Source organism: Pseudophryne corroboree, chromosome 3 (assembly GCF_028390025.1).
Source record: "Pseudophryne corroboree isolate aPseCor3 chromosome 3, aPseCor3.hap2, whole genome shotgun sequence".
Taxonomy (NCBI): Eukaryota; Metazoa; Chordata; class Amphibia; order Anura; family Myobatrachidae; genus Pseudophryne; species Pseudophryne corroboree.
In genome coordinates this window covers 524,486,661-524,513,930 of record NC_086446.1, presented here as the reverse complement: position 1 = coordinate 524,513,930, position 27,270 = coordinate 524,486,661, and the positions used below count along the sequence as shown (strand labels likewise).

The following is a 27,270-nucleotide window of genomic DNA, read 5'->3' as shown; positions in this document are numbered from 1 at the left end:
GTTTCTGAGTAGCTCCAGACCTACTCCTAGATTGCGATCACCTTGGTCCGTTTAGTTCCTGGTTTGACGTCACAAACACGCCCTGCGTTCGGCCAGCCACTCCCCCGTTTCTCCAGCCACTCCTGCGTTTTTACCTGGCACGCCTGCGTTTTTTAGCACACTCCCTGAAAACGCCAAGTTGCCACCCAGAAACACCCACTTCCTGTCAATCACACTACGAACACTCGAGCGTAGAAAAAACGTTGCTCGAGCTTGTGTAAATCTCCAAAGTTTTGTGTTATATTACTAAGCGCATACGCGCTGCGTACCATGCGCATGCACATTTTCCACCTAATCGCTGCGTTGCGAAAAACGCCAACGAGCGAACAACTCGGAATGACCACCATAGAGTATAAATTAAGTTCTTAGCACACATTTGCACAAATATGTGGGCCTATGTGAGGCGACCGATTTCTCTAATGCGCATGTGCAAAATGCAGAGAAAATGACCCCAGGGGCCGTTTTCGTGGTGATTTTATAGTGTTGCAGCTGCCGATGCTGGACTCTGGAGAAGTAAGTATAGAAGAAATGGGTGCAGGGTGTGCAGTGTTTCGCTCCCCTGGACCCAGGGACCCGTGTGCACCGCACACACTACAGCCGTTATAGATCCATCAGTGGGCCTGGTAAACTATACTGTGTGTATAGGATGTGGTGTATATTTACAGTCTTATCACTCGCTGGTTCCTTCTACAGGCTGCATTGTTTGCTTCTCCAACTCTCAGCTTCTGCTGCTGCTGTATAGCCACTCCCTGACTCTCTGATTGGCTGGTGTTGGCTTTAGCCATGCCTGCTCCTAATAACAGTATGTTCCTGTAGCATGGCCACCTCAGCTGTCACCACTGCTGTCACTGCCGAATACAGGGAAGCTCACTCTATCGCCACCAATGCTGCTACCGCTGCCTCCTCCAGATGCCTACAGCTCTGCCAGGTGCTGTGAGGAGCCTGTGTGCCGGTGCGTTAAATACAGAATGGGCAGCAGCTCTCCATGACACTCAGCACACTCTGTAACAGGCATGCAGGCCAAAGTACCTTAGCGATGCCTCTCGCAGGTAGGATTTATTCACAAAGTGATTGAAAATCAGGGACCTTTTGGGGGAGGAAACCGGGAGTGGTGGCAAAAACTCAGGTCATTTGTGACCATTTTTGGGGCATGTCCTACAATTGGGATTTCATATGCAGAAAACATGGCGCCAGTGTCTCAGTTCCATGGCCATCCTGGGCGACCAAAGGGTTACTCAGGTAATTGATTATAGAAGGATTTGCGTCCCCCGCTGTGTGTGTACACACACGAACTGTACTGGCACATGTGCAGCCAACAGTAAACATCTCAATACATCTCCAGGTAGCTACAGCATAAGCATATTTTTGCACATTACCTGCATACATATTTACAGCTGCAGATGCATTATCATACATCGCTGAGTCAGGCCCTCAATCCAGTTGAAACAAATTGACAATTTAATTAATTATTCAAATGTGGTCTGTCAGATGATATTAGCATGTCTGGCCTATGAGGAGAGACTCTCCAGAGAGGGAACTTCTGATCCCTTCCTGGCATGCTCTGTGCTCCTCCCCTTCCTCCTGTCACTGATGGCTATACATGCTCTCTGCTCTGTGCTCCTCCCCTTGCTCCTGTCACTGATGGCTATACATGCTCTCTACTCCTCCCCTTACGTACACAAGATCGTACAGTGTACGCACTCTGCGTACGTACGCCGAAAGGGCGTAGTGACTGCACAGTTTGCGTACACAGGCTTATACGCTGTTAGCACAATGCAGCAGCCCAAGTGGCTGTAAATACAATTTAAACCTTAGCAAGGAAATGGGACACAACACCAATTGTAATTCAAAACTATGTTGGGTTCTAACCCACCAACGGTTCTTTACTTGCAGGGGGTTACAATATAAACAATACAATAGAAAAATGGCTACAGTCAATGGTACATACGTTTTAGTTTCGCCTGTGCTTCCCAGTCTGGTCCTCAGTCATCAAGGTAGATGACCTTCAGAGTCTGTGATAGTGACCTGGCATGCAGCTGGCTTCTTATACAGTGGATCAAAACATAATACAATAGACACTGTGTGCTCTTCTGCCATTGGTTCGGGGGTGGGACATATCCTGTGCACCGGAGATCATTGGTCAGCTCAAGAGGTGGGCGATGGCTAAGACTTGAGATGTGATTTCTGTTGTTTGCATCTGAGTTCCCACCCCATGACCAGTTAAACCCATCACATTAATCATACATAAATCTGGTATTATTAATAACTTAATGTTGTAATATATGATAATATTCTTATTCCCACCAGATTAATGTTTACGTGACTCTGAACAATATGATCCCACAGAAGATATTATTATCTATTTCCATCCTCAAGATATCCATATATCCATATATATCTATACACATATATATATATATATATATATATATATATATATATACACATACACATACACTCCTGCTATTACAATTTGTTAGGAATCATATATAAATATATATACCGTATATACTCGAGTATAAGCCGACTTTTTCAGCACTTTTTTTTGTGCTGAAAAAGCCACCTCGGCTTATACTCAAGTCAATGGCAGTGCAGTGTGACAGGCAGAGCAGTGTGAAGGAGGAACACGGAGCGCACAGCGCGTGCCTCTCCTGTGTCCCTCCTGCATCTCCGGCAGCAGCGGCGGGTCTATTAAAGGAAGTACCCGTTCGTGACCTCTGATCACGAACCGGCACTTCCTTTAATAGACCCGACGCAACCGCCGGAGATGCAGGAGGGACACAGGAGAGGCGCGTGCTGTACGCTCCGTGTCCCTCCTTCAGAAGACAGCGCGGGATCGACGGAGGGGTAAGTAACAGGCACTGGGGGAACATATTTGGCACTTGAGGAGGGGGCATATGTGGCAGCATGAGGGGCATATGTGGCAACATGAGGGGCATATGTGGCAGCATGAGGGGCATATGTGGCAACATGAGGGGCATATGTGGCAACATGAGGGGCATATGTGGCAGCATGAGGGGCATATCTGGCAGCATGAGGTCATATCTGGCACTGAGGGGCATATCTGGCAGCATGAGGGGCATATCTTGCAGCATGAGGGCATATCTGGCAGCATGAGGGCATATCTGGCACTGTGGGGCATATGTGGCAGCATGAGGGGCATATCTGGCAGCATGAGGGCATATCTGGCAGCATGAGGGCATATCTTGCAGCATGAGGGCATATCTGGCAGCATGAGGGCATATCTGGCACTGTGGGGCATATGTGGCAGCATGAGGGGCATATCTGGCAGCATGAGGGCATATCTGGCAGCATGAGGGCATATCTGGCACATTTGGCACTGTGGGGCATATGTGGCAGCATGAGGGGCATATCTGGCAGCATGAGGGCATATCTGGCACATCTAGCACTGTGGGGCATATTTGGCAGCATGAGGGCATATCTGGCACATCAGGCACTGTGGGGCATATCTGGCAGTATGAGGGCATATCTGGCACTGTGGGGGCATATCTGGCAGTATGAGGGCATATCTGGCACTGAGGGCTGTGTACGGCTAGAGCTGCATTTCCCACCCTAGGCTTATACTCGAGTCAATACGTTTTCCCAGGTTTTTGTGGTAGAATTAGGTGCCTCGGCTTATATTCGGGTCGACTTATACTCGAGTATATACGGTATATATACACACACATATATATATATATATATCCAAGAGTTTAGACTATGAATGTTATTACCTCAGATTTCTAAATGTCTGGTTTGTAATTTTGTTAGCTATTGCTAATTGAGTTTCTCTTCAGCCAACCTAGGTTCCTGGATATTGTCTTTCTTGTTTGTCTTGTCTTCAGATAAGACAATGACAGTCCAGTATTTATTGTCTTCGACAGATACTATGCTGTTCTAGAATAATAGGGGTAAACAAAGGTATTTGCCTTCTTCATAGGATTTCAAAGCTTTGTGTAAATAACGCCATTGTATTTGAGTCTCTGGGAGCATAATTTATGTGTGACCCATCTTCATGCTATTAGAAGAGAAAGCAGACAGTGGGTGATTTATGCAATATATGGATTAGATATATGATATGTCTTTGTGGCTTTTCCATGCGAGTACAAATTCCACAGTAATTACTCATATCATGCGCTAATATGCAGGACCGCGGGAGCGACCATATGCAAATTGCGAATATGTGAAGGCACGGCTGAATAAGTACGCGCACGGAGGCCATCTATGTGGTGTTTGTACGTGATGTGTGTACTGTAATATTTTCCAACTTCGACAGTCCACCCTTTGGCAGTCACCAATAACTGCCACTAACTAATCAATAAACAGGAAAAAAAATATAACCTATACAATATATACAAAAGCTTGGATGATCGGGGAGAGTTGTAGGTGGGTGTTATGCACACCAGTGCCAGCAGGAATGTACTGGTGTCTGAACGGTGAGGGATGCAAAACAAATGAACTCACAGACAGACTGGGGAATATGACATTGCATACACAGAAGGTGATAGGGTAACAAAATAAACACAAAGTGAACAGAGAAGCCCAAAGGCTAAGAAACTGGGTGTCTCCCTAATATTAGGAATGCTCAGATGGAAAGAAGCAAGATGTAGTGATTTAATACGTAGAGAACCCGAAATGCTGTTGCTAAGGGCAACAGCAAAACCCTAAAGGGTTACCAACGGGTGTGGCAGTAAACTCCTTGGTCAGAGATGGAATAATAGACACAAGGAGAGTCTCCACAATCCTAGTCCTCACTTGCAGTGCACTGGTTCAGCTTACTGCCACTAAACTGACACCTGAACACCTTGCACAGTGAGAAAGGATTTTGGCAGGCAAGTCTGAGAATACAGCCTCAAACTTGCTAGGTTCACAGAGTAGCAAAAGAGCCCCAGCAGGTTAAACGACTGACTCCAGTCTTACTGCTAGGTCTGGATTGGCAGAGTGTAATACCAAATCCCAAGGCCTATTTGCAGTAAGCAACAAACAAATACAAAGTTTACACAGTACTAGCTAGCTTTCAGGAACTGACTAACCAACAAAGATTCAGCAGCATCTGCCTAACCTGAGAAGAGGGTTTATATAGCAGCAGGGCCGTCTTTTCGTATGGGCTCAATGGGCTCTTGCCCAAGGGCCCCAGGAGATTAATGGCCCTATGCTGATAGCTGAGGGTCCCCTCTTTCCAGGGGTACCAGATTTTTTTAAATCGGCCCTGGGGAACCGGAGATATCCGACTTGAAACCAGTGGTCCCCATCCAAACCTGTTAATTGCTCTTCCCAGCCAGATATCTCAGGTTCTGTCTGACTTAGAGTTTTTCCAAGGGTATAATACAAAAGCTGGGACACTCTTCTTTCGGTGAACACTGGCAGCTTGTCTCTACTATGCCCAGAACCATAGATATCAGCCTTCAAGCAGATGGTCCCTGCTCCAGCTCCACACGCCTAATATGCAGTTTTAGATTTTCGTTTGTGAATTGCTCTGGCTCCTGAACTCTAATCCCCAAGTCCCCAAAACCATCTGAAAGGTGGGACTCTCTAGTTTTTTTTATCCCATAAAGCTAAGAAATATATTTTCAGGAACTTGAGATATCTGCAGTCAAGCAAGCTGCCCTCCCACACAAAAATAACAAATATTAAGCCCACTCCACTATCCACCCCTTCCCTACGTATTAAACATCCCCTACCACTCTGGAAGTCATGTACCAGGGCTTCTTCATTCAGCCCAATGCCCCCTTCTACAGTTTAGCGCCATCTGTGCAGTAAAGGAGTAATTAGCAGAAATTACTGCTCCAGTTCCTACATGCTGAGCAGAAGATAGAGCACCCCCTACCTCCCGCGGGACATCAAAGCTGCCGCTGATAGCACCCCCCACCCCTACCTCTGAAGGAAGGGTAGGGGGCCCAGCGCATTGCTGTGCCCATGGGCCTACACTACTGTTAAGACGGCCCTGTATAGCAGGTGCTGTCCACGCCCCACTCAGACCTCACAGACTGTGAGCACAAAAACCAGCACCGGATCCCCTGCCGTGCACAGAGCCTGTAACCACTGCACAGCAAAAGACCCGAACCGGAGTATCAGCTACGCTCAGGTTACTCCGCTAGCACTTGTCTCCCGGTTGCCATGACGACGTGGCAGCACAGAGCAGGAGACCCTAACAGTGGGAAATGTATAGCCTAGTGGGATAGTAAAAAGCATGTATGTATGAATGAATGTGTGAGGAGCATGTATCATCGTGCCGTATATGTTCTAAATAAGCTTCGAGGTATTGCGAAGTATACATTAAATCCTTCTCATCCCGTATTAAGGGTCTGTAAATGGGCCAACAAACACTACCGAGCTCTTTTCGGATTCTTGTTTCAACAAATGGGGTGCACATTTAGTTGATGATACATGGAGGGGGAACATATGTGAGTGCTAGTATATGTGGATATCACTTGTCGACTATGTGTGCCATTAATTGGAGGTTGCATAGATGAAGATAAGACACATATATAAAAATACATTCACATAAACATTTTGGGTAGGGCTGACGTCTTTTCCGGTTGGATGTAGCTGGGCAGAGGGGGAGACAAAGAAAAACGGGTGAAAGAAACAGGCTATGAAATTCATTTGCAATCCTTATCATAATGCTGTCTCTATGGATGAATCATAAATTAAATCTGCTGCTATAACAGCGCCCTCACTCCTTAGACTCATCAAATTTATGCTGCGCTTGCGCCGCGTTAGAATTTGAACACACCTAAATATCAAACCAATAATTATGATGACTCCCAGGATACAAAGGAGAAACTTCCCCACACTCATAATGACATTTTGAGTCCACTCTCCTAAACCTGAGAACCATTTGCGTGGGTTCAACCATGAGACCCAGCCGGTCAGTTCATTACCCACAGTCGCTAAGGTAAGGTTGTGCTTCCTCCTGAACTCCCACTTCAACTGCAAGATCTCGTCCATCTTCTGATCGATGATCTCCGTGGGGTCGTCAGTGCTGTTCGTAATATATGTACAGCACTTCACACCATATTGAGTTGCCAGAGTAACACAGTACCCACCTATCACGGCTGTGATGTAATTAAGGACCATCCTGTGCTGGATCAGTTCCTTCTTGTAGGCTTGTAACTCCCTTCCCGTATACCTGAAGGTGTCATCATACATCTTAGTGATATTATCTATCAAGTTCGCTAGCGCATGGATATACCTATGATTTATAGTTCCTCTGGCAGTACGGGTGATGTCTAATGCGAGAAGGAACTGAATCCCGGTGGATTCGTGGATCAAATCAGAGGCTGCGTGCTCTGCCCTATCTATGAGGTGTCTCTTGATGATATGTTCATAGCGAGTATGAGTATAAGGAGTCTGAGCACTGCGGTGAAAGTCTTTCATTTTATCGTGGGTTATGGTCATGATCTCCGGTAGTACTCTCCCAATATAACACAATTCCTCTGAGCTCGGGGCAAGCCACTTGTATGCTTTCCTCCCACATATGAAATAGGCATCATCTGGGAGAACATAGGGGACAAAATGTAACATCACCATATTGCAAACTTTCCAAGTAAAGAAACCAATCCCTAGTTCTCCCATTTGCTCAGTCCAAGTATCGGGCTGGATGATATGGGCACAATACCCTGACGATACTTTTCCAACCCACATGGTCTTGCTTCCACGGGTATACCTATACCGAAAAATACCTCCCACTGTTGGCTATTTGGCGTACAAGTTCAGAGTCTATGGGTATCCTATCAGCTCTGTGTGAAAAGGTCATTGTCTGGTTATTCCATGTCACTTCCCAATTTCCTGGTTTTCGGTAATTGGAAATATTAAAACACAATAAGGACCTATCTACATGATACTGGTGGGGCTTCAAGCTAGGGGGCCTATAGATTTTGAATTTCTTGTCCACCGGTCTCCCACCCCGTAATTCGAGTACCTCATCTATTGCTAAAGGGTATGGTACTAATCCTGACTTACTCTGACCTTGAGGTACCTGTGAGCACACCCAGCATTCTGTCTGGTTTAAGACCTTACTCACTAGTGAGTGGTAATCACTCAACGGATGGCGGTCCATGTCGATATTAAGGTTGGACTGACATCTCTGGATGCACCCATCCTCTACTATATTCTCACAAGTCTTAGAAATACAATATTCATCAGACAATAACCCTTCACAGTGCCTCCGAGCTCCATGACTACCAGAGCGCTTACTGATACCAGCCTTTACTCGAGTGATGTGCTGCTCCTGAGATCCTACAAATTCGTACTCGCCATAAGAACCCATTCCAGATCCCTGCTCGACCTCTCTGGGACCCTCACCAAAACAAATTGTCCTGATCAAAAACAGAATTACTAGTAGAACCCGAAACGCAATCAGACATAATCCCCAGGCTCAATGTCATGACAATTACTGTCCGATAGGTCAGGAATCACCAGCTTTAGATTTCTTTGTTGATTTCTCAGCTGCTGGCTCATCCCAACCAAATATTTCACAGTCACTTCATTATTGCATTTCAAATCATCCTGGGGGTCTATCATTACATGAGGTTGTCGACCAAAAAGAATTTCAAAGGGTGATAAGTTAAGTGGAGACCTGGGAGTGGTTCTGATGCTGTACAACACTAGTGGTAAAGCTTCTGGCCACGACAATCCAGTTTCAGCCATCACTCTGCTCAGCTTGTTCTTAATAGTGCTGTTCACTTTCTCTACCTTTGCACTCGCCTGTGGCCGGTACGGAGTGTGCAGCTTGCTATTAATTCCCATCAGTTTGCACATGACCTGAAAGACTTCACCTGTAAAATGGGTACCCCTATCACTTTCAATTATTCTAGGGATACCATATCTACACACAAATTCCTGCACAATTTTCTTTGCAGTGAACGGAGCAGTATTTGTGGCAGCAGGGAACGCTTCTACCCAGTTGGAAAATACATTAATACATACTAACACATATTTCAAATTCCTACAGGGTGGTAACTGTATGAAGTCAATTTGTATTACCTGATAAGGTCCATCTGTCGGAGGGATATTGGATGGCTCTGTTGGTATTATCTTACCAATATTCTTCCTCAAGCAAGTAAAACATGTCATTGCTCTATTACCTGCATGAGAAGAGAATCCTGGCGCACAGCAGTAGGCTCTTACCAACTTGCACATACCCTCTTTGCCCAGATGAGTCAGACCGTGTGCCGCCTCAGCTAGACTTGGAAGATATGCTCTGGGGGCCACCGGCTTACCGTGTCCACCTGTCTAAAGTCCTGAGGACTCCTGGCCATACCCCTTTGACCTCCAGACTGCCTTTTCCTGTAGGGAACACAAATTTTGCATTTTAATTTACTATCGTGTGTTATCAGTTGTGTGAAGTAAACCGTCTCTGGATGAGAGAAGAGAGGGGAAAAATAGTAAATAAAAAAAAGAAAATGTCAGGTTTGGCATTCACCAACAGGCTGTCACACCATCATGCATATCGGTGTCTGTACACAGTCTCCCTTCACCAGTATTCTCATTCTCCACCCTTTGTGCATGACCAGGCACACTGCATTAATACTGGTGTCCTTATGCTGGTGAGATATACTGGATTTGGGCAGAACTCTGAAGGACCGAGTAGGCATGTGGCGTTTGAACTGTAATCGGGTCCATGTATTGTACCCTCCTGTCGGTGAGCGTAAGAGATGAGGAGGAAACTTTGAAGAAAAATCACATAGAGGTTAGTAACAGATAAGTTTGTAGAGGCAAAGAGGATTTTATAAAATTTGACAACTGGATTGGGCACTATGGGGAAGTGATTCTCTACTTGGTCTGCTCCCCTTAAAAAAAATTCTATGTGTGTCGTATCTCTACTGGGACTATCCCAGCCATCAATCCAGTGTACTGTCCATCCTAAGTTCATAGGGAACCCGGTATCTGTGAGATAATTTCCTCTACCTGTGATGGACATGCATCTAGAACAGTGAAATGTAACATTAGTCTTCGTGGGTGTCTAACATACTTTGTACTTCCTGGGCGGGAGCACGCTATATGTATACCATATCTAACAAAACTCCTGTTAAGTTAACCAGGGGCCATTTCTGCTAGAGAAAGAAGCAAAAGTTTAGAGGCCTCATCTTAACCCCAGCAAGTTTTGTCAAAAGGGTAAAGTTGCATTTATTCCGTTCTTCCCATTAACCGAATTTGTGTTTTCTATATGGCTCGTGATTCCTTACTATATGTCCCTTGATCCCGTCTATGTGTTTAATAATGTGGCTTGTTTTCTCTGTCAAGGGGTCTATATTGACTATGTGTTCTACTACTCTTACAATCTCTGGCAAAATGCCCTTTATTTCTACAAATGTAACATATTCTTGTTCGTGATGTACCACCAGGCATCTGGGGTTTGGGCTGATGGGGCTTTCCTGTCAGAGCCTGTAGACTTATTGTCATCAGTTTATCCTCCTGTTGTTCCCTGCGCCTAGCCATATTCTTGTGCTGTTTAATTGCACACTCTCTAAGACAAGCTACTGTGACCCCTCTCCAATTAGGCAAAGATGTTTGTACTCTGTCCCTTACTGTCTTATTGAGCCCGTCCATTAGCACAGAGACAGCCACTTCCCTGTAATTTGCATCGTTCCCTATATCCGATACCTCAATGTATCTCTCCATTATTTGCAGAGCCCGATGGAAATATTCAGATGCCATTTCATTTTTCCTCTGTTTTATGGAGAAAATTCTTCTCCACTTAACAGTAGTGGGGAAATACAACTCTAGTTGCCTGTTAATTCATTCCACATTCTCCTGATTGTTTCCGTCAGTCATAGAACTATCCGACTCTAATCTACAATCAGTGATACATTTTTGGGTGTCAATATTAGGGGGTAGGCACGCTTTCAAAAATATCCGCCAATCTTTGTTAGCTGGTTCATGAGCATTACCCAGATCTCTGATAAACTTCTGACATCTGGCTAAATGCTTCCGGGAATCGGGGAATTCTGAAATGATTGACCGCAGCTCAGCTCTGGACCACGGGCAATACATTGCATTATTCCTGGTGAGGATTTCTCCCTTACTATCGGTTCCCCCATTGGGAGTTACTATTTCCAAGACAGGATGTAATCCTACCATTCCATTCCTAATCTGTTTACTGTAAGGTGTTGTTGTCTCTGTTCAATGACCCGTCTCACACTTACCGGTAGCTGTGACCTCACCAGTTCTTTCAGTGGGGAATATTGTTATTGCTCTATCTGGATGGACAGGCCCTACCTGAGTTTCTGCAAGGAGACTGCATGAATGAGAGCTGCGATTTGGCTGGGTCCTTCATCTTCCTGTGACCTATGACCTTGGAGAGACTTCAAAATAGGATACAACTTGCAAAAATTAGGGTTAATACATTTCTCTTGCATTCTACTATCATTTACAGATATACCATTGACTGTAGCCATCTCTTCCCTCTCGACCTGTGTCGATAATGGTGTGTCCGTGCCCTCATTCCTGCTAGGTTTGGAACTTGCTTTGCGAGTTTGTTCCCTTTGCACCTCCCCCTCTTGTTGCCACAGATTTAAACACTCGTTATGTCTAATCCTTTGTTTTCTGGATTTAATCAGACATATTTTACTGCCTACATTCTGCAGTACATCTGGTTCAAAGCTGCCCACCTTAGGGAATGATACCATATCGTTGTCAGCCATACGTACTCATTCGTCACAATAAACTTCAGCGTGTGGACCATATTCCTCACCCATTATAAACCTCGCGGATCCCTTGGGCCGTGACTTTTCTGCCTGAACCCTGGCTACCATACGTCTCTTAGTTGAGCAACTGGCTCCCATAATTGTGGGCCTTTTCCCACAAACACCAAAATACTCAATATAAGCCGACAGTGAAAGTTCTCCGAGCGCATTCACCCACTCCTGCCCACGTTTGCCGGTACTACCATACACTGTCGATAGCGAAGGCGATGTACCCAATTTAGGGCCCCTACTTTGACCTATATATACTGGAAGTTTTTAGGAGTGACTTACCTTTTCCAGTAAATATTTGTCATTGGAGATTTCCTGAGAGAGACCAGCGAAAACTCCCTTTATGCACTTGTACACAAATCACGCTTGCGTATGCTCTATACAGCGATAATGATACCTTGATTTTACGCAAAAGCTCGTAAAAGGGGTATCAAGTTGCGCTATGTATCGCACCCACAAACATGCGGTCCAATCGCACAGCATATAGGTACTTGTTACCTATCCGCCCTACGACCACTGGAATCGAATCACAAGCTGCGAAACCTCAGCCGGAGCGTATCAAAAAAACTATATGGGTCACCAAGTTCACAGTTCCCTACCAAGCTCCGGTGTAAGTTTCCTCACAACTTACGTATTCCAATCTATACTAACGTGAGTCAGCCGCCTCACGCCGCCAAGCCTCCACTCACTTGGTGTACCAAACTACGGGATCCCGAATTCCACGGGGTTCAATACATTCACTCCTACTTTCACTCACTCAAATACACTTTGTTTTTCTGTACAGAAAATTTCCACATGCTCTGATTGGCAGCTTTTCCCCCAGAGGAAATACAGTTTAAACAAAAGTTTTCTACTAATCTGCTTTTGAAACCGGATAGTTATGTGCTATTGTAGCATGGCTACTGTCCCCCTTTTAACTGAACGAAACTATTGTGTAATTTGTACTTAGCGTCCGCACTCTTACGCACTTTGCGTAAACACAGGTCCGTGCATGTCTTTTACGCTGCGTGCGCGGTCCTGTACTTTGTCCGAGCCACGTGTACAAAACCGTGCGTCCGCAATAAAAACAAATCCCACAACCTCTATAAATGTGAGCAATGCTAACTATAATCACTCACAAACACAATCCCCGCTTGTTCTGTGTAACCCTTTACGACAGGGCCAGACCTGCATGTTGTGATTTATATTTACTTCCTTAAATACTTTTATTTCAAATTTAACTATATAGCAACAAATGTATCCGATTTCACACAGATCTAAACAAATCTAAATCTTGCGGCAACAATGTGAGAGGGTATGCAAAGTATCGGTGCCCTTTGTGTACGCTTTTGGCACCCAAAAAAGTTCACCGATTTTTAAATAGCTTTTTTCCTGTTTTACGGGTTCTATCAGCACCTCTGCAGACCAGACAGAGCAGACGCAATCTAACATCACACAAATAGGGGTTTCAGAACACCCACCGACCAGGAAAAGGTTATGAAGGATAACTTTCTACCCTTTGCTGCTAGATTAAGTCTGCTATGACCTGTTAGGCTGTGAGCATGTGAAAACAGGATCCAAGCCCCCAATTGTAAATGTCGGTTTACATACAGGACTTAAAGCTATACTTTAAACACACTTAATACACTTTAATATTGAGCCGCTGCGGCCACTGTAATTAATCTTTCACCCTTATTTTGTTCACAAACCTTTCGTACACAAGATCGTGCAGTGTACGCACTCTGCGTACGTACGCCAAAAGGGCGTAGTGACTACACAGTTTGCGTACACAGGCGTATACGCTGTTAGCACAATGCAGCAGCCCAAGTGGCTGTAAATACACTTTAAACCTTAGCAAGGAAATGGGACACAACACCAATTGTAATTCAAAACTATGTTGGGGTCTAACCCACCAATGGTTCTTTACTTGCAGGGGGTTACAATATAAACAATACAATACAATAGAAAAATGGCTACAGTCAATGATACATACGTTTTAGTTTCGCCTGCGCTTCCCAGTCTGGTCCTCAGTCATCAAGGTAGATGACCTTCAGAGTCTGTGATAGTGACCTGGCATGCAGCTGGCTTCTTATACAGTGGATCAAAACATAATACAATAGACACTGTGTGATCTTCTTCCATTGGTTCGGGGGTGGGACATATCCTGTGCACTGGAGATCATTGGTCAGCTCAAGATGTGGGCGATGGCTAAGACTTGAGATGTGATTTCTGTTGTTTGCATCTGAGTTCCCACCCCATGACCAGTTAAACCTATCACATTAATCATACATAAATCTGATATTATTAATAACTTAATTTTGTAATATATGATAATATTCTTATTCCTACCAGATTAATGTTTACGTGACTCTGAACAATATGATCCCACACATGATATGATTATCTATTTCCATCCTCAAGATATCCATATATCCATATATATCTATATATATACACACACACACACACACACACACACACACACATATATATATATATATATATATATATATATACACATACACACCTGCTATTACAATTTGTTAGGAATCATATATATATATATATATATATATATATAGACGAGAATTCCATATGGTGGAGGGTGCACTCTCACTGTGTATAAAGTCCACACATTTCTTCAATAGAAAATTTTTATTGTAGCCTCAAAGGTTTCGACGTTTCGATCCAAAAACCAGGATCTTTTTCAAGAAGGGCCAAACATGAATCATCAAATCCAATCATAATATAATGAAGCCGAATAATTAAAAGTATATCTAGAAAAAATAGAACATAAACATGACTGAGCCTCCCAGGTCCCAATATATAACAATATTAGCGACAATGCTTGTATCAACATAAACTACTACATAATACCAGATTTAGAAAAAAGGAACTCATATACCAAAAACAGGTGGCAGAGTAGTGAGACTACAAGGAGGAATAAAATAACACCCTGTGTTCACCACTGGTCTTAAAATGCATGCAAGGCCTACCCCTCCTCACCTCTATCAGCACATTCCAATGGGGCTGCATGTCTGAACTGCTGTATACCAAGTGTGGAGAATGTCCATATAATCACAGCTCTGCAACCAAACCACTGCTGTAATCAAAGGATATCTCTATTATAAACGTGTATCAGAATCAAATGTATATATCAAACCTTGTTACCACATAAATACCTATGGGTCTGGAAAGGTGTACACAAGACTACACCTGGATAAGGCATTCTCCCACTCAGGGTCAACAGCTTCAGGATCTCAAAAAGGACATTCAGCCACTGTGATTACACATATACTCTGTTTAAACAATGTGCATCTGAGGCATAGAAATATATATCAAAAAAGCCATAATCAACGATCGATAAATACCTATAGGTCCAAGAGGATACACATAGGGCAGCCCCTGGGTTAAGCATTCTCCCACATCAAATCCATAGCTACAAACAATAAATAAACCCAAATCAAAAGATTATAGGATTATACAAACATCAAACTTAATCAGTGGAACGCACGGGACTTCCTGTTTCTGGCCCCCGGTGTTGATTATGGCTTTTTTGATATATATTTCTATGCCTCGGATGCACATTGTTTAAACAGAGTATATGTGTAATCACAGTGGCTGAATGTCCTTTTTGAGATCCTGCAGCTGTTGACCCTGAGTGGGAGAATGCCTTATCCAGGTGTAGTCTTGTGCAAACCTTTCCAGACCCATAGGTATTTATGTGGTAACAAGGTTTGATGTATACATTTGATTCTGATACACGTTTATAATAGAGATATCCTTTGATTACAGCAGTGGTTTGGTTGCAGAGCTGTGATTATATGGACATTCACACACAGTGAGAGTGCACCCTCCACCACGTGGAATTCTCGTCTACATTTGCGGACATTTCGTCTGTCGGGAGCACCCACCATTAGGAACTTTGATGAGAGTGCAGAACCCTCTTGTTTATATATATATATATATATATATATATATATATATCTCCAAGAGTTTAGACTATGAATGTTATTACCTCAGATTTCTAAATGTCTAGTTTGTAATTTTGTTAGCTATTGCTAATTGAGTTTCTCTTCAGCCAACCTAGGTTCCTGGATATTGTCTTTCTTGTTTGTCTTGTCTTCAGATAAGACAATGACAATCCAGTATTTATTGTCTTCGACAGATACTGGGCTGTTCTAAAATAATAGGGGTAAACAAAGGTATTTGCCTTTCAAAGCTTTTTGTGAATAAGGCCATTGTATTTGAGTCTCTGGGAGTATAATTTATGTGTTACCCATCTTCATGCTATTAGAAGAGAAAGCAGACAGTGGGTGATTTATGCAATATATGGATTAGATATATGATATGTCTTTGCGGCTTTTCCATGTGAGTACAAATTCCACAGTAATTACTCATACCACGCGCTAATACGCAGGACCGTGGGAGCGACCATATGCAAATTGCGAATATGTGCACGCACGGCCGAATAAGTACGCGCACGGAGGCCATCTATGTGGTGTTTGTACGTGATGTGTGTACTGTAATATTTTCCAACTTCGACACCCCCTATGGGTATCATGGACACCCACAAGTGTGAATAGTCCCTGCTATTCGGCATTCCGACTGTCATGATTTAGAGGGGGTCGAGATGTAGCCGTCGGTAATGTGACACATAACTGCATCCCGTGTCTATGTTCCTTTCGTGATCAGGACAAGGAATTGACAGCATGAGAGGGTAGAAGAGTCTATGCTTTGTGCTCCTCCCCTTCCCCCTGTCATTAATGGCTGTGCATGCTCTGTGCTCCTCCCCTTCCCCTGTCACTGATGGCTGTGCATGCTCTGTGCTTCTCCCCTTCCCCTGTCACTGATGGCTGTCTATGCTCTGTGCTCTTCCCCTTCCCCTGTCACTGATGGCTGTGCATGCTCTGTGCTTCTCCCCTTCCCCTGTCACTGATGGCTGTCTATGCTCTGTGCTTCTCCCCTTCCCCTGTCACTGATGGCTGTGCATGCTCTGTGCTTCTCCCCTTCCCCCTGTCAATGGTGGCTGTGCATGCTCTGTGCTCCTCCTCTTCCTCCTGTCACTGATGCCTGTGCATGCTCTGTGCTCCTCCCCTTCACCCTGTCATTGGTGGCTGTGCATGCTCTGTTCTCCTCCCCTTCCCCTGTCACTGATGGCTGTGCATGCTCTGTACTCCTCCTCTTCCTCCTGTCACTGATTTCTGTGCATGCTCTGTGCTCCTCCCCTTCCCCCTGTCACTGATTTATGTGCATGCTCTGTGCTCCTCCCCTTCCCCCTGTCACTGATTTCTGTGCATGCTCTGTGCTCCTCCCCTTCCCCCTGTCACTGATGGCTGTGCATGCTCTGTGCTTCTCCCCTTCCCCCTGTCAATGATGGCTGTGCATGCTCTGTGCTCCTCCCCTTGCTCCTGTCACTGATGCCTGTGCATGCTCTGTGCTCCTCCCCTTCCCTCTGTCACTGATTTCTGTGCATGCTCTGTGCTCCTCCCCTTCCCCCTGTCACTGATGGCTGTGCATGCTCTGTGCTTCTCCCCTTCCCCCTGTCAATGGTGGCTGTGCATGCTCTGTGCTTCTCCCCTTCCCCCTGTCAATGATGGCTGTGCATGCTCTGTGATCCTCCCCTTCCCTCTGTCACTGATTTCTGTGCATGCTCTGTGCTCCATCCCTTACCTCTGTCACTGATTTCTGTGCATGCTCTGTGCTCCTCCCCTTCCCCCTGTCACTGATGGCTGTCTCTGCTCTGTTCTCCTTCCCTTCCTTCTGTCACTGATGGCTGTGCATGATCTGTGCTCCTTCCCTTCCTTCTGTCACTGATGGCTGTCTATGCTCTGTGCTCCTCCCCTTCCCCCTGTCACTGATGGCTGTCTATGCTCTGTGCTCCTCCCCTTGCTCCTGTCACTGATGGCTGTCTATGCTCTGTGCTCCTCCCCTTGCTCCTGTCACTGATGGCTGTCTATGCTCTGTGCTCCTCCCCTTGCTCCTGTCACTGATGGCTGTATATGCTCTGTGCTCCTCCCCTTGCTCCTGTCACTGATGGCTGTCTATGCTCTGTGCTCCTCCTCTTCCTCCTGTCACTGATGGCTGTGCATTCTCTGTGCTCCTCCCCTTCCCCCTGTCACTGATGGGTGTGTATGCTCTGTGCTCCTCCCCTTCCCCCTGTCACTGGTGGCTGTGCATGCTCTGTCCTCTTACCCTTCCTCCTGTCACTGGTGGCTGTGCATGCTCTGTGCTTCTCCCCTTCCCCCTGTCACTGATGGGTGTGCATGCTCTGTGCTCCTCCCCTTCCCCCTGTCACTGATGGCTGTGCATGATCTGTGCTCCTCCCCTTCCCCCTGTCACTGATGGCTGTCTATGCTCTGTGCTCCTCCCCTTCCCCCTGTCATTGATGGCTGTGCATGCTCTGTGCTCCTCCCCTTCCCCCTGTCACTGATGGCTGTCTATGCTCTGTGCTCCTCCCCTTGCTCCTGTCACTGATGGCTGTGCATGCTCTGTGCTCCTCCCCTTGCTCCTGTCACTGATGGCTGTCTATGCTCTGTGCTCCTCCCCTTGCTCCTGTCACTGATGGCTGTCTATGTTCTGTGCTCCTCCCCTTCCCCCTGTCACTGATGGCTGTTTATGCTCTGTGCTCCTCCCCTTGCTCCTGTCACTGATGGCTGTCTATGCACTGTGGTCCTCCCCTTCCCCCTGTCACTGATGGCTGTCTATGCTCTGTGCTTCTCCCCTTGCTCCTGTCACTGATGGCTGTGCATGCTCTGTGCTCCTCCCCTTGCTCCTATCACTGATGGCTGTCTATGCTCTGTGCTCCTCCCCTTGCTCCTGTCACTGATGGCTGTCTATGTTCTGTGCTCCTCCCCTTCCCCTGTCACTGATGGCTGTTTATGCTCTGTGCTCCTCCCCTTGCTCCTGTCACTGATGGCTGTGCATGCTCTGTGCTCCTCCCCTTGCTCCTGTCACTGATGGCTGTCTATTCTCTGTGCTCCTCCCCTTGCTCCTGTCACTGATGGCTGTCTATGCACTGTGGTCCTCCCCTTCCCCCTGTCACTGATGGTTGTCTATGCTCTGTGCTTCTCCCCTTGCTCCTGTCACTGATGGCTGTCTATGCTCTGTGCTCCTCCCCTTCCCCCTGTCATTGATGGCTGTGCATGCTCTGTGCTCCTCCACTTCCCCCTGTCACTGATGGCTGTCTATGCTCTGTGCTTCTCCCCTTCCTCCTGTCACTGATGGCTGTCTATGCTCTGTGCTTCTCCTCTTCCTCCTGTCACTGATGGCTGTGCATGCTCTGTGCTCCTCCCCTTGCTCCTGTCACTAATGGCTGTCTATGCTCTGTGCTCCTCCTCTTCCTCCTGTCACTGATGGCTGTGCATGCTCTGTGCTCTTCCCCTTTCCCCTGTCATTGATGGCTGTGCATGCTCTGTGCTCCTCCCCTTCCCCCTGTCACTGATGGCTGTGCATGATCTGTGCTCCTCCCCTTCCCTCTGTCACTGATGGCTGTTTATGCTCTGTGCTCCTCCCCTTGCTCCTGTCACTGATGGCTGTCTATGCTCTGTGCTCCTCCCCTTCCCCTGTCATTGATGGCTGTGCATGCTCTGTGCTCCTCCCCTTCCCTCTGTCACTGATGGCTGTGCATGATCTGTGCTCCTCCCCTTCCCTCTGTCACTGATGGCTGTGCATGCTCTGTGCTCCTCCCCTTGCTCCTGTCACTGATGGCTGTCTATGCTCTGTGCTTCTCCCCTTCCTCCTGTCACTGATGGCTGTGCATGCTCTGTGCTTCTCCCCTTCCTCCTGTCACTGATGGCTGTCTATGTGTTAGGGTCTCCTGCCCTGTGCTGCCACGTCGTCATGGCAACCGGGAGACAAGTGCTAGCGGAGTAACCTGAGCGCAGCTGATACTCCGGTTCGGGTCTTTTGCTGTGCAGTGGTTACAGGCAGGGGATCCGGTGCTGGTTTTTGTGCTCACAGTCTGTGAGGTCTGAGGGGGGCGTGGACAGCACCTGCTTTATAAGGCCTCTTCTCAGGTTAAGCAGATGCTGCTGAATCTTTGTTGGTTAGTCAGTTCCTGAAAGTTAGCCAGTACTGTGTAGCTTTGTATTTGTTGTTGCTTACTGCAAATAGGCCTGGGGATTTGGTACTACACTCTGCCAATCCAGACCTAGCAGTAAGACTGGAGTCAGTCGTTTAGCCTGCTGAGGTTCTTTTGATATTCTGTGAACCCAGCAGGTTTGTGGCTGTACTTTCAGACCTGCCTGCTTAATCCTCTCTCACTGTGCAGGGTGTCCATGTGTCAGTTTAGTGGCAGTAAGCTGTACCTGGGCCCTGCAAGTGAGAATTAGGATTGTGGAGACTCTCCTTGTGTCTATTATTCCATCTCTGACCAAGGAGTTTACTGCCACACCCGTTGGTAACCCTTTAGGGTTTTGCTGTTGCCCTTAGCAACAGCATTTCGGGTTCTCTACGTATTAAAACACAACATCTTGCTTTTTCCATCTGAGCATTTCTAATACTAGGGAGACACCCAGTTTCTTAGCCTCTGGGCTTCTCTGTTCACTCTGTGTTGGTTTTGTTACCCTATTGTTACGATTCCTGTACTCCAGACTGGAGAAGATCTTATGGCAGAGATCTGAGTACAGGAATGAGATACAGGTTGTGGGAGCTGGAGAGCCTAGTAACCCCTGGCGCCCTAACTCCGTTGTCTCGCCCGTGTTATCAGAAATCCCCTGCGAGACTATGGTTGCTTGAGCCCATGGCAGCCGCGTTCGAAGGGCGGATTATGTCTGCCCAACCCCGATGCCCCCGCAGGTCTTAATGGGAGACAAGGGGAAGTCCGAGACAGGGTGATAACAAGGGGCCCTCTGACTAAGCAACCAAGCCAGGGGTTACAAGCTAACTTAACTAAATCAAAAGGTATGTGCGGACTAGCCGCCAGGGAAAAGGACAACCAAGGATCCACGGATCCGACACTCCTATCCGGCACCGCTGGACACCAGAGTGGATCTTGTGGAAGCGGAATCCTCCGCAAAGCTCCAGAACTCAAAATAAACACAATAATAAATAGTAGCGGACAAGCCGCAACACACGGCTGCGCCGTGACTCACGAACACCACCAGATGTTAAAGGTGCTCGGTCAGACTCCAGGAACAGATGGTAACTTCCGAGTACTGGATCACTGAGAACAGGAACAAACGAACAGACCGGGACTGGGAACTCTCTCTGCAGCAGAATCAGGCAAACAGGAAGCTATCACCGGCGTCTGTGAGGAGTCCTGGGAGTGCTTTTAACAGAGAGTCTTCCAATCAGCTGTTTGGAGGCTGATTGGATTAAATGCCATGCAGCTGACAAGCTGCATGGCCAGGGAAACAGATGAGTGATAATTACAACATGCCGTGCAGCTGCATGCTACACAGCCAGGAAACCAGTGATGATATAAACTTAGACCCAGCAACGGGGAACACGATCCGACAGTGGCGTCCCCGTTGCTAGGCGCCGGCCGCACTGACGAGCGGACCCTCGGCGCCTAACAGTACCCCCCCCTTGAGGAGGGGTCAAGGAACCCCTAAAGCCAGGTTTCTGAGGAAATTCTTGAAAAAATGCCCTTTTGAGCCTTGGGGCATGAAGGTCCTCATCTAGGACCCACGACCTTTCCTCAGGACCATAACCTTTCCAATGCACCAAAAAATAAAGCCGACCCCGGGACAGCTTGGAATCGAGAACCTTCTCAACCACGAACTCCTGCTGACCCTGTACATTAACTGGTGATCTCCCCTGAGGTTTTTTACGAGGAAATCTGCTAGATGAAACATATGGTTTGAGCAAAGAGCAATGGAAGGTATTTCCGATTCGTAACGTTTTTGGTAGCTGTAACCGGAAAGCAACTGGATTGACTTTTTTGATAATGAGAAATGGTCCAATAAATCTAGGACCCAATCTGGCTGAGGTTTCTCGAAGTTTGATATTGCGAGTCGACAGCCACACCCTGTCTCCTACTCTAAAAGTGCACGGCCGCCGGAACCTGTCCGAAAACTCTTTTTCCTTAAAAGCTGCTTTTCTGAGAGCTATGTGCACTTTTTTCCAAATAAGTTTAAGATGAGAGGTCAGGGCCAGAGAGGAGACAGAGGAATGTTGGAAAAATGAATTAGCTCTGGGGTGGAAACCAAAAACTGCAAAAAATGGAGACACATTGGTGGAGGAATGACAGGCATTATTATAAGCAAACTCTGCCAATGGAAGAAACTCAGACCAGTCATTTTGGAGTTTGGCCGAGTACAAACGCAAATATTGTTTTAAGGATTGGTTCACTCGCTCAGTCTGTCCATTTGATTGTGGATGATAACCGGAGGTTAATGATAATTTCATTTTTAACGAAGCACAAAAAGACTTCCAAAACTGTGCAATGAATTGTGGACCCCTGTCAGAAACAATATCAGTGGGTAACCCATGGAGTCTGAAAACATGACGGAGGAACAAGACTGCCAATCCCTGGGCAGATGGCAATCGGGGAAGACCAATAAAATGAGCCATCTTACTAAAACGGTCCACTACCACCCATATGACTGTGCATCCAGCTGACAGAGGGAGATCCACCACAAAATCCATGGAGATATGCGACCATGGTCTAAGAGGAACATTCAATGGCATAAGTTGACCAATAGGCAAAGAACGGGGAACTTTATGCTGTGCACAGACCTGACACGAAAAAACAAACTCTTTAATGTCTTTAGAAAGACCAGGCCACCACACTGAGCGGGATACCAATTCAAAAGTTTTAGCGACTCCCAGATGCCCTGCAACTTTGCTATCATGAAATTCCTCCAAAACAGTTGCTCTCAAAAACTCAGGAACAAAAAGACGACCAGCAGGAGTATTTCCCGGAGCTTGATGTTGAAGCAGCTTCAATTGAGAAAAAACATCCTGTGTGAGACCTGCCTGAATGACTGAAGGCGGAAGTATGAGAGTAACAGGACTGTTGTCTTGAGCGGGAAGAAAACTGCGTGAGAGGGCATCTGCCTTGGTATTCTTGGAACCAGGTCTGAAGGTGATAATGAATTTGAAACGAGTGAAAAATAAAGCCCAACGAGCCTGTCGGGCATTCAGTCGCTTAGCTGATTCAATGTATTGAAGATTTTTGTGATCTGTCAAAACAGAAATGGTATGGGTCGCTCCTTCAAGCCAATGTCTCCACTCCTCAAAAGCCCATTTAATAGCCAGCAACTCCCGATTACCAACATCGTAGTTGGATTCAGCAGATGAGAATTTCCTGGACATAAAGGCACAAGGATGTAACTCAAGGGAATCTGGATCCTTCTGAGAAAGGATAGCCCCTACACCAACCTCCGAGGCATCTACCTCAACGATGAAAGGCAATTCTGGGTTGGGATGTCTAAGGACAGGGGCTGAGACAAAGGCTTGTTTCAAGGCCTGAAAAGATACTTTAGCTTCACATGACCAATTGGTAGGATCTGCTCCCTTCTTAGTGAGTGCCACAATGGGAGCAACTATGTCAGAGAAAGAGTGAATAAACCTTCTGTAGTAGTTCGCAAACCCTAAAAAGCGCTGAATTGCTTTTAAGTTGGTGGGTTGCGCCCAACTCAGGATGGCTTGGAGCTTCTTAGGTTCCATTCGGAATCCCCGAGGGGAAATAATGTACCCTAAAAAGGATACCTCCGTGACGTGAAATTCACACTTCTCCGGTTTGGCATACAAGTGATTTTCACGTAATTTCTTAAGTACCTGACGCACCTGGGTAACATGTTGTTCTATAGAGTCAGAATAAATCAAAATGTCGTCTAAATAGACCACAACGAATCTTCCCAGAAACTCACGGAGCACATCATTAATGAGATCCTGAAAGACTGCCGGAGCGTTAGATAGGCCGAAAGGCATGACCAGATACTCATAGTGACCTGATTGAGTACTGAATGCCGTTTTCCACTCATCCCCCGATCTGATTCTAATGAGATTATATGCTCCTCTCAGGTCAATCTTAGAAAAAATAACAGCCGAACGTAGCTGATCAAAGAGGACAGAGATCAGAGGCAGAGGGTAAGTATTCTTTACTGAGATTTTATTCAGGGCTCGAAAGTCAATGCAGGGTCTGAGGGAACCATCCTTCTTCTCTACGAAGAAAAAACCTGCACTTAAAGGGGATTTAGATGGCCTGATAAACCCTTTCTCAATACTTTCTTTCACATACTCATTCATGGCCACAGTTTCAGGACCAGACAATGCATATAACCTTCCTTTAGGCAACGTGGCACCAGGAATTAACTCAATGGTACAATCATAAGGCCTATGGGGAGGCAAAATATCCGCATTGCCCTTGGAAAACACATCCAAAAAATCTTGGTACTCTCCAGGAATATGTGCGGACCTGGCAGCAGCTACTCGGATAGGAAGTGTAATACATTCTTTATCACAGATGGTACTCCATTGTAGAATCTCCCCAGACTGCCAATCTATGATGGGATTATGAAAGGCCAGCCAAGGGTGACCCAGAACCACAGGAACTGCTGGACAATGGGTAAGAAAAAACTCAATCTTTTCAGAATGTAGAGCTCCCACCGAGAGCAAAACAGGAGGTGTACATAGAGAAATAACCCCATTGGATAAGGGACTCCCATCTAAACCATGCATGGTGATACACCTACTTAAGGTTAACTGAGGAATACCTAAGGCCTTGGCCCATGTTAAGTCCATAAAGTTTCCTGCAGCTCCACTGTCCACAAAAGCAGAGACCGAGGAACAGAGGCTGTCATAAGAAACTTTAGCAGGAACCAATAGTGAATTATTTGAGGAGATGAGCTGTAGACCAAAGTGAACCCCCTCACTATTCACTTGGTCAGGAAGTTTCCCGACTTGTTTGGGCAACTACGGGCAAAATGTCCCTTACCTCCGCAGTACAAACACAGACCAGAATTTTGCCTCCTGGTTCTTTCTTCCGGAGACAATTTGGAGAGACCAATCTGCATAGGCTCCTCCATGTCTATCGGAACGGAAGAAACACAGGGAAAAGAAACTACAGATGCCCCTTTCTCAGTCCTCCGCTCTCTGAGCCGACGATCTATTTTAATAGAGAGCTCCATGAGTTTATCAAGGTTCTCAGGAGCGGGATACTGAAGGAGGCTGTCTTTTATAGATTCAGATAAGCCGAGGCGAAACTGACTGCGCAGGGCAGGATCATTCCAGCCACAGTCGTTCGACCAACGGCGAAACTCTGTACAATAATTCTCTGCAGGATTCCTACCCTGTCTTAGAGCACGCAACTGACTTTCTGCGGATGCCTCTCTATCAGGGTCGTCATACAATAGCCCTAAAGATTTCAAAAAAGCGTCTACAGACGATAAGGCCGGATCGTCTGTCTTTAAACCAAAAGCCCAGGTCTGAGGATCCCCCTGAAGCAGAGAAATTATAATTCCAACCCGCTGAGCCTCCGTACCTGAGGAAACTGGTCTTAAACGAAAATACAGTTTACAAGACTCTTTAAAATTAAAAAACTGTTTTCTATCCCCAGAAAAACGGTCAGGCAGATGCATTTTTGGTTCAGGGATGACCCTCGGGGAAGTCCGTAATAGATCTTCCTGTGAGCTCACCCGGAGGGACAGATCCTGAACCATCTGGGTAAGTTCCTGAATCTGACTAACCAAAAACTGGCCAGGATTTGGCCCAACACCGGTGGGATTCATGAGGCCGACAAAATTCTCCCTACTGGATAAGTGAAAAAATTAACTCCTGTTGAAATTTTTTCTTTTGTCTGGCCGGTGATAATGTTACGATTCCTGTACTCCAGACTGGAGAAGATCTTATGGCAGAGATCTGAGTACAGGAATGAGATACAGGTTGTGGGAGCTGGAGAGCCTAGTAACCCCTGGCGCCCTAACTCCGTTGTCTCGCCCGTGTTATCAGAAATCCCCTGCGAGACTATGGTTGCTTGAGCCCATGGCAGCCGCGTTCGAAGGGCGGATTATGTCTGCCCAACCCCGATGCCCCCGCAGGTCTTAATGGGAGACAAGGGGAAGTCCGAGACAGGGTGATAACAAGGGGCCCTCTGACTAAGCAACCAAGCCAGGGGTTACAAGCTAACTTAACTAAATCAAAAGGTATGTGCGGACTAGCCGCCAGGGAAAAGGACAACCAAGGATCCACGGATCCGACACTCCTATCCGGCACCGCTGGACACCAGAGTGGATCTTGTGGAAGCGGAATCCTCCGCAAAGCTCCAGAACTCAAAATAAACACAATAATAAATAGTAGCGGACAAGCCGCAACACACGGCTGCGCCGTGACTCACGAACACCACCAGATGTTAAAGGTGCTCGGTCAGACTCCAGGAACAGATGGTAACTTCCGAGTACTGGATCACTGAGAACAGGAACAAACGAACAGACCGGGACTGGGAACTCTCTCTGCAGCAGAATCAGGCAAACAGGAAGCTATCACCGGCGTCTGTGAGGAGTCCTGGGAGTGCTTTTAACAGAGAGTCTTCCAATCAGCTGTTTGGAGGCTGATTGGATTAAATGCCATGCAGCTGACAAGCTGCATGGCCAGGGAAACAGATGAGTGATAATTACAACATGCCGTGCAGCTGCATGCTACACAGCCAGGAAACCAGTGATGATATAAACTTAGACCCAGCAACGGGGAACACGATCCGACAGTGGCGTCCCCGTTGCTAGGCGCCGGCCGCACTGACGAGCGGACCCTCGGCGCCTAACACCTATCACCTTCTGTGTACGTTATGTCATATTTCCCAGTCTGTCTGTGAGTTCATTTGTTTTGCATCCCTCTCTGTTCTAACACCAGTACATTCCTGCAGGCACTGGTGTGCATAACATATTCAGCAGCCCAATACTCCTGTTGAAATTTTGTGGGAATATGGAGCATACCCCTCAAAATACGTTGCAACAGGTGGTGGATCAGGTGCAGGTCCTGACTCGTCAATTTAATGATTTGTCCATTAAAATGCACACCTCCCAGGCCGCTGGCGGAGCTCCCGCAGCAGCAGCACCTTCAGGGGTTAAGGAGCCGAAAGTAAATCTTCCGGATCGTTTTTCTGGAGATCGCTCGCAGTTCTTTTGTTTCAAGGAGAGCTGCAAGTTATATTTCCAGCTTAGGCCTCAGTCTTCTGGGTCAGAGATTCAGCGAGTGGGCATAGTGATTTCCTTGCTACAAGGAGACCCACAGGTCTGGGCATATGGGTTGCAGCCTGACTGTCCGTCGCTTAAAAGTGTTGATGCTTTTTTTACGGCACTGGGCATGTTGTATGATGACCCTGACAAGACGGCCTCAGCCGAGGCTCAGATTTCGATCCTTAAGCAAGGGCGAAGGCCAGTTGAGGTTTACTGTACGGAGTTTCGGAGGTTGGCCCATGATACCCAGTGGAATGACCCAGCCCTGAGACACCAGTACCGAAGAGGTCTTTCTAACCAGATAAAAGACCAACTGGCACAATATCCCTTGCCTGATAGCTTGGATCAGCTCATGCAGTTATCCATCCGGGTGGATAGACGGCTGAGAGAGCGTAGGCTTGAAAGGGAGACCGAGGTTTCCTTCTTTCCCA

General features: G+C 46.5%; 1 protein-coding gene and 1 long non-coding RNA gene across 2 annotated transcripts in view; one reads left to right on the top strand and one right to left on the bottom strand.

Moving 5' to 3' along the window:
* LOC135057974 (probable G-protein coupled receptor 142) overlaps positions 1-27,270 on the top strand; it is a 124,771-nt gene that overhangs the window by 58,883 nt on the left and 38,618 nt on the right. The gene's annotated exons all lie outside the window — the stretch shown is intronic.
* LOC135057975 (uncharacterized) lies at positions 14,439-14,991 on the bottom strand. Its single transcript, XR_010244501.1, has 3 exons — positions 14,900-14,991; positions 14,724-14,820; positions 14,439-14,494 (listed from the first exon to the last, which is right to left on the bottom strand). It is a non-coding gene; the product is annotated as an uncharacterized LOC135057975 (long non-coding RNA).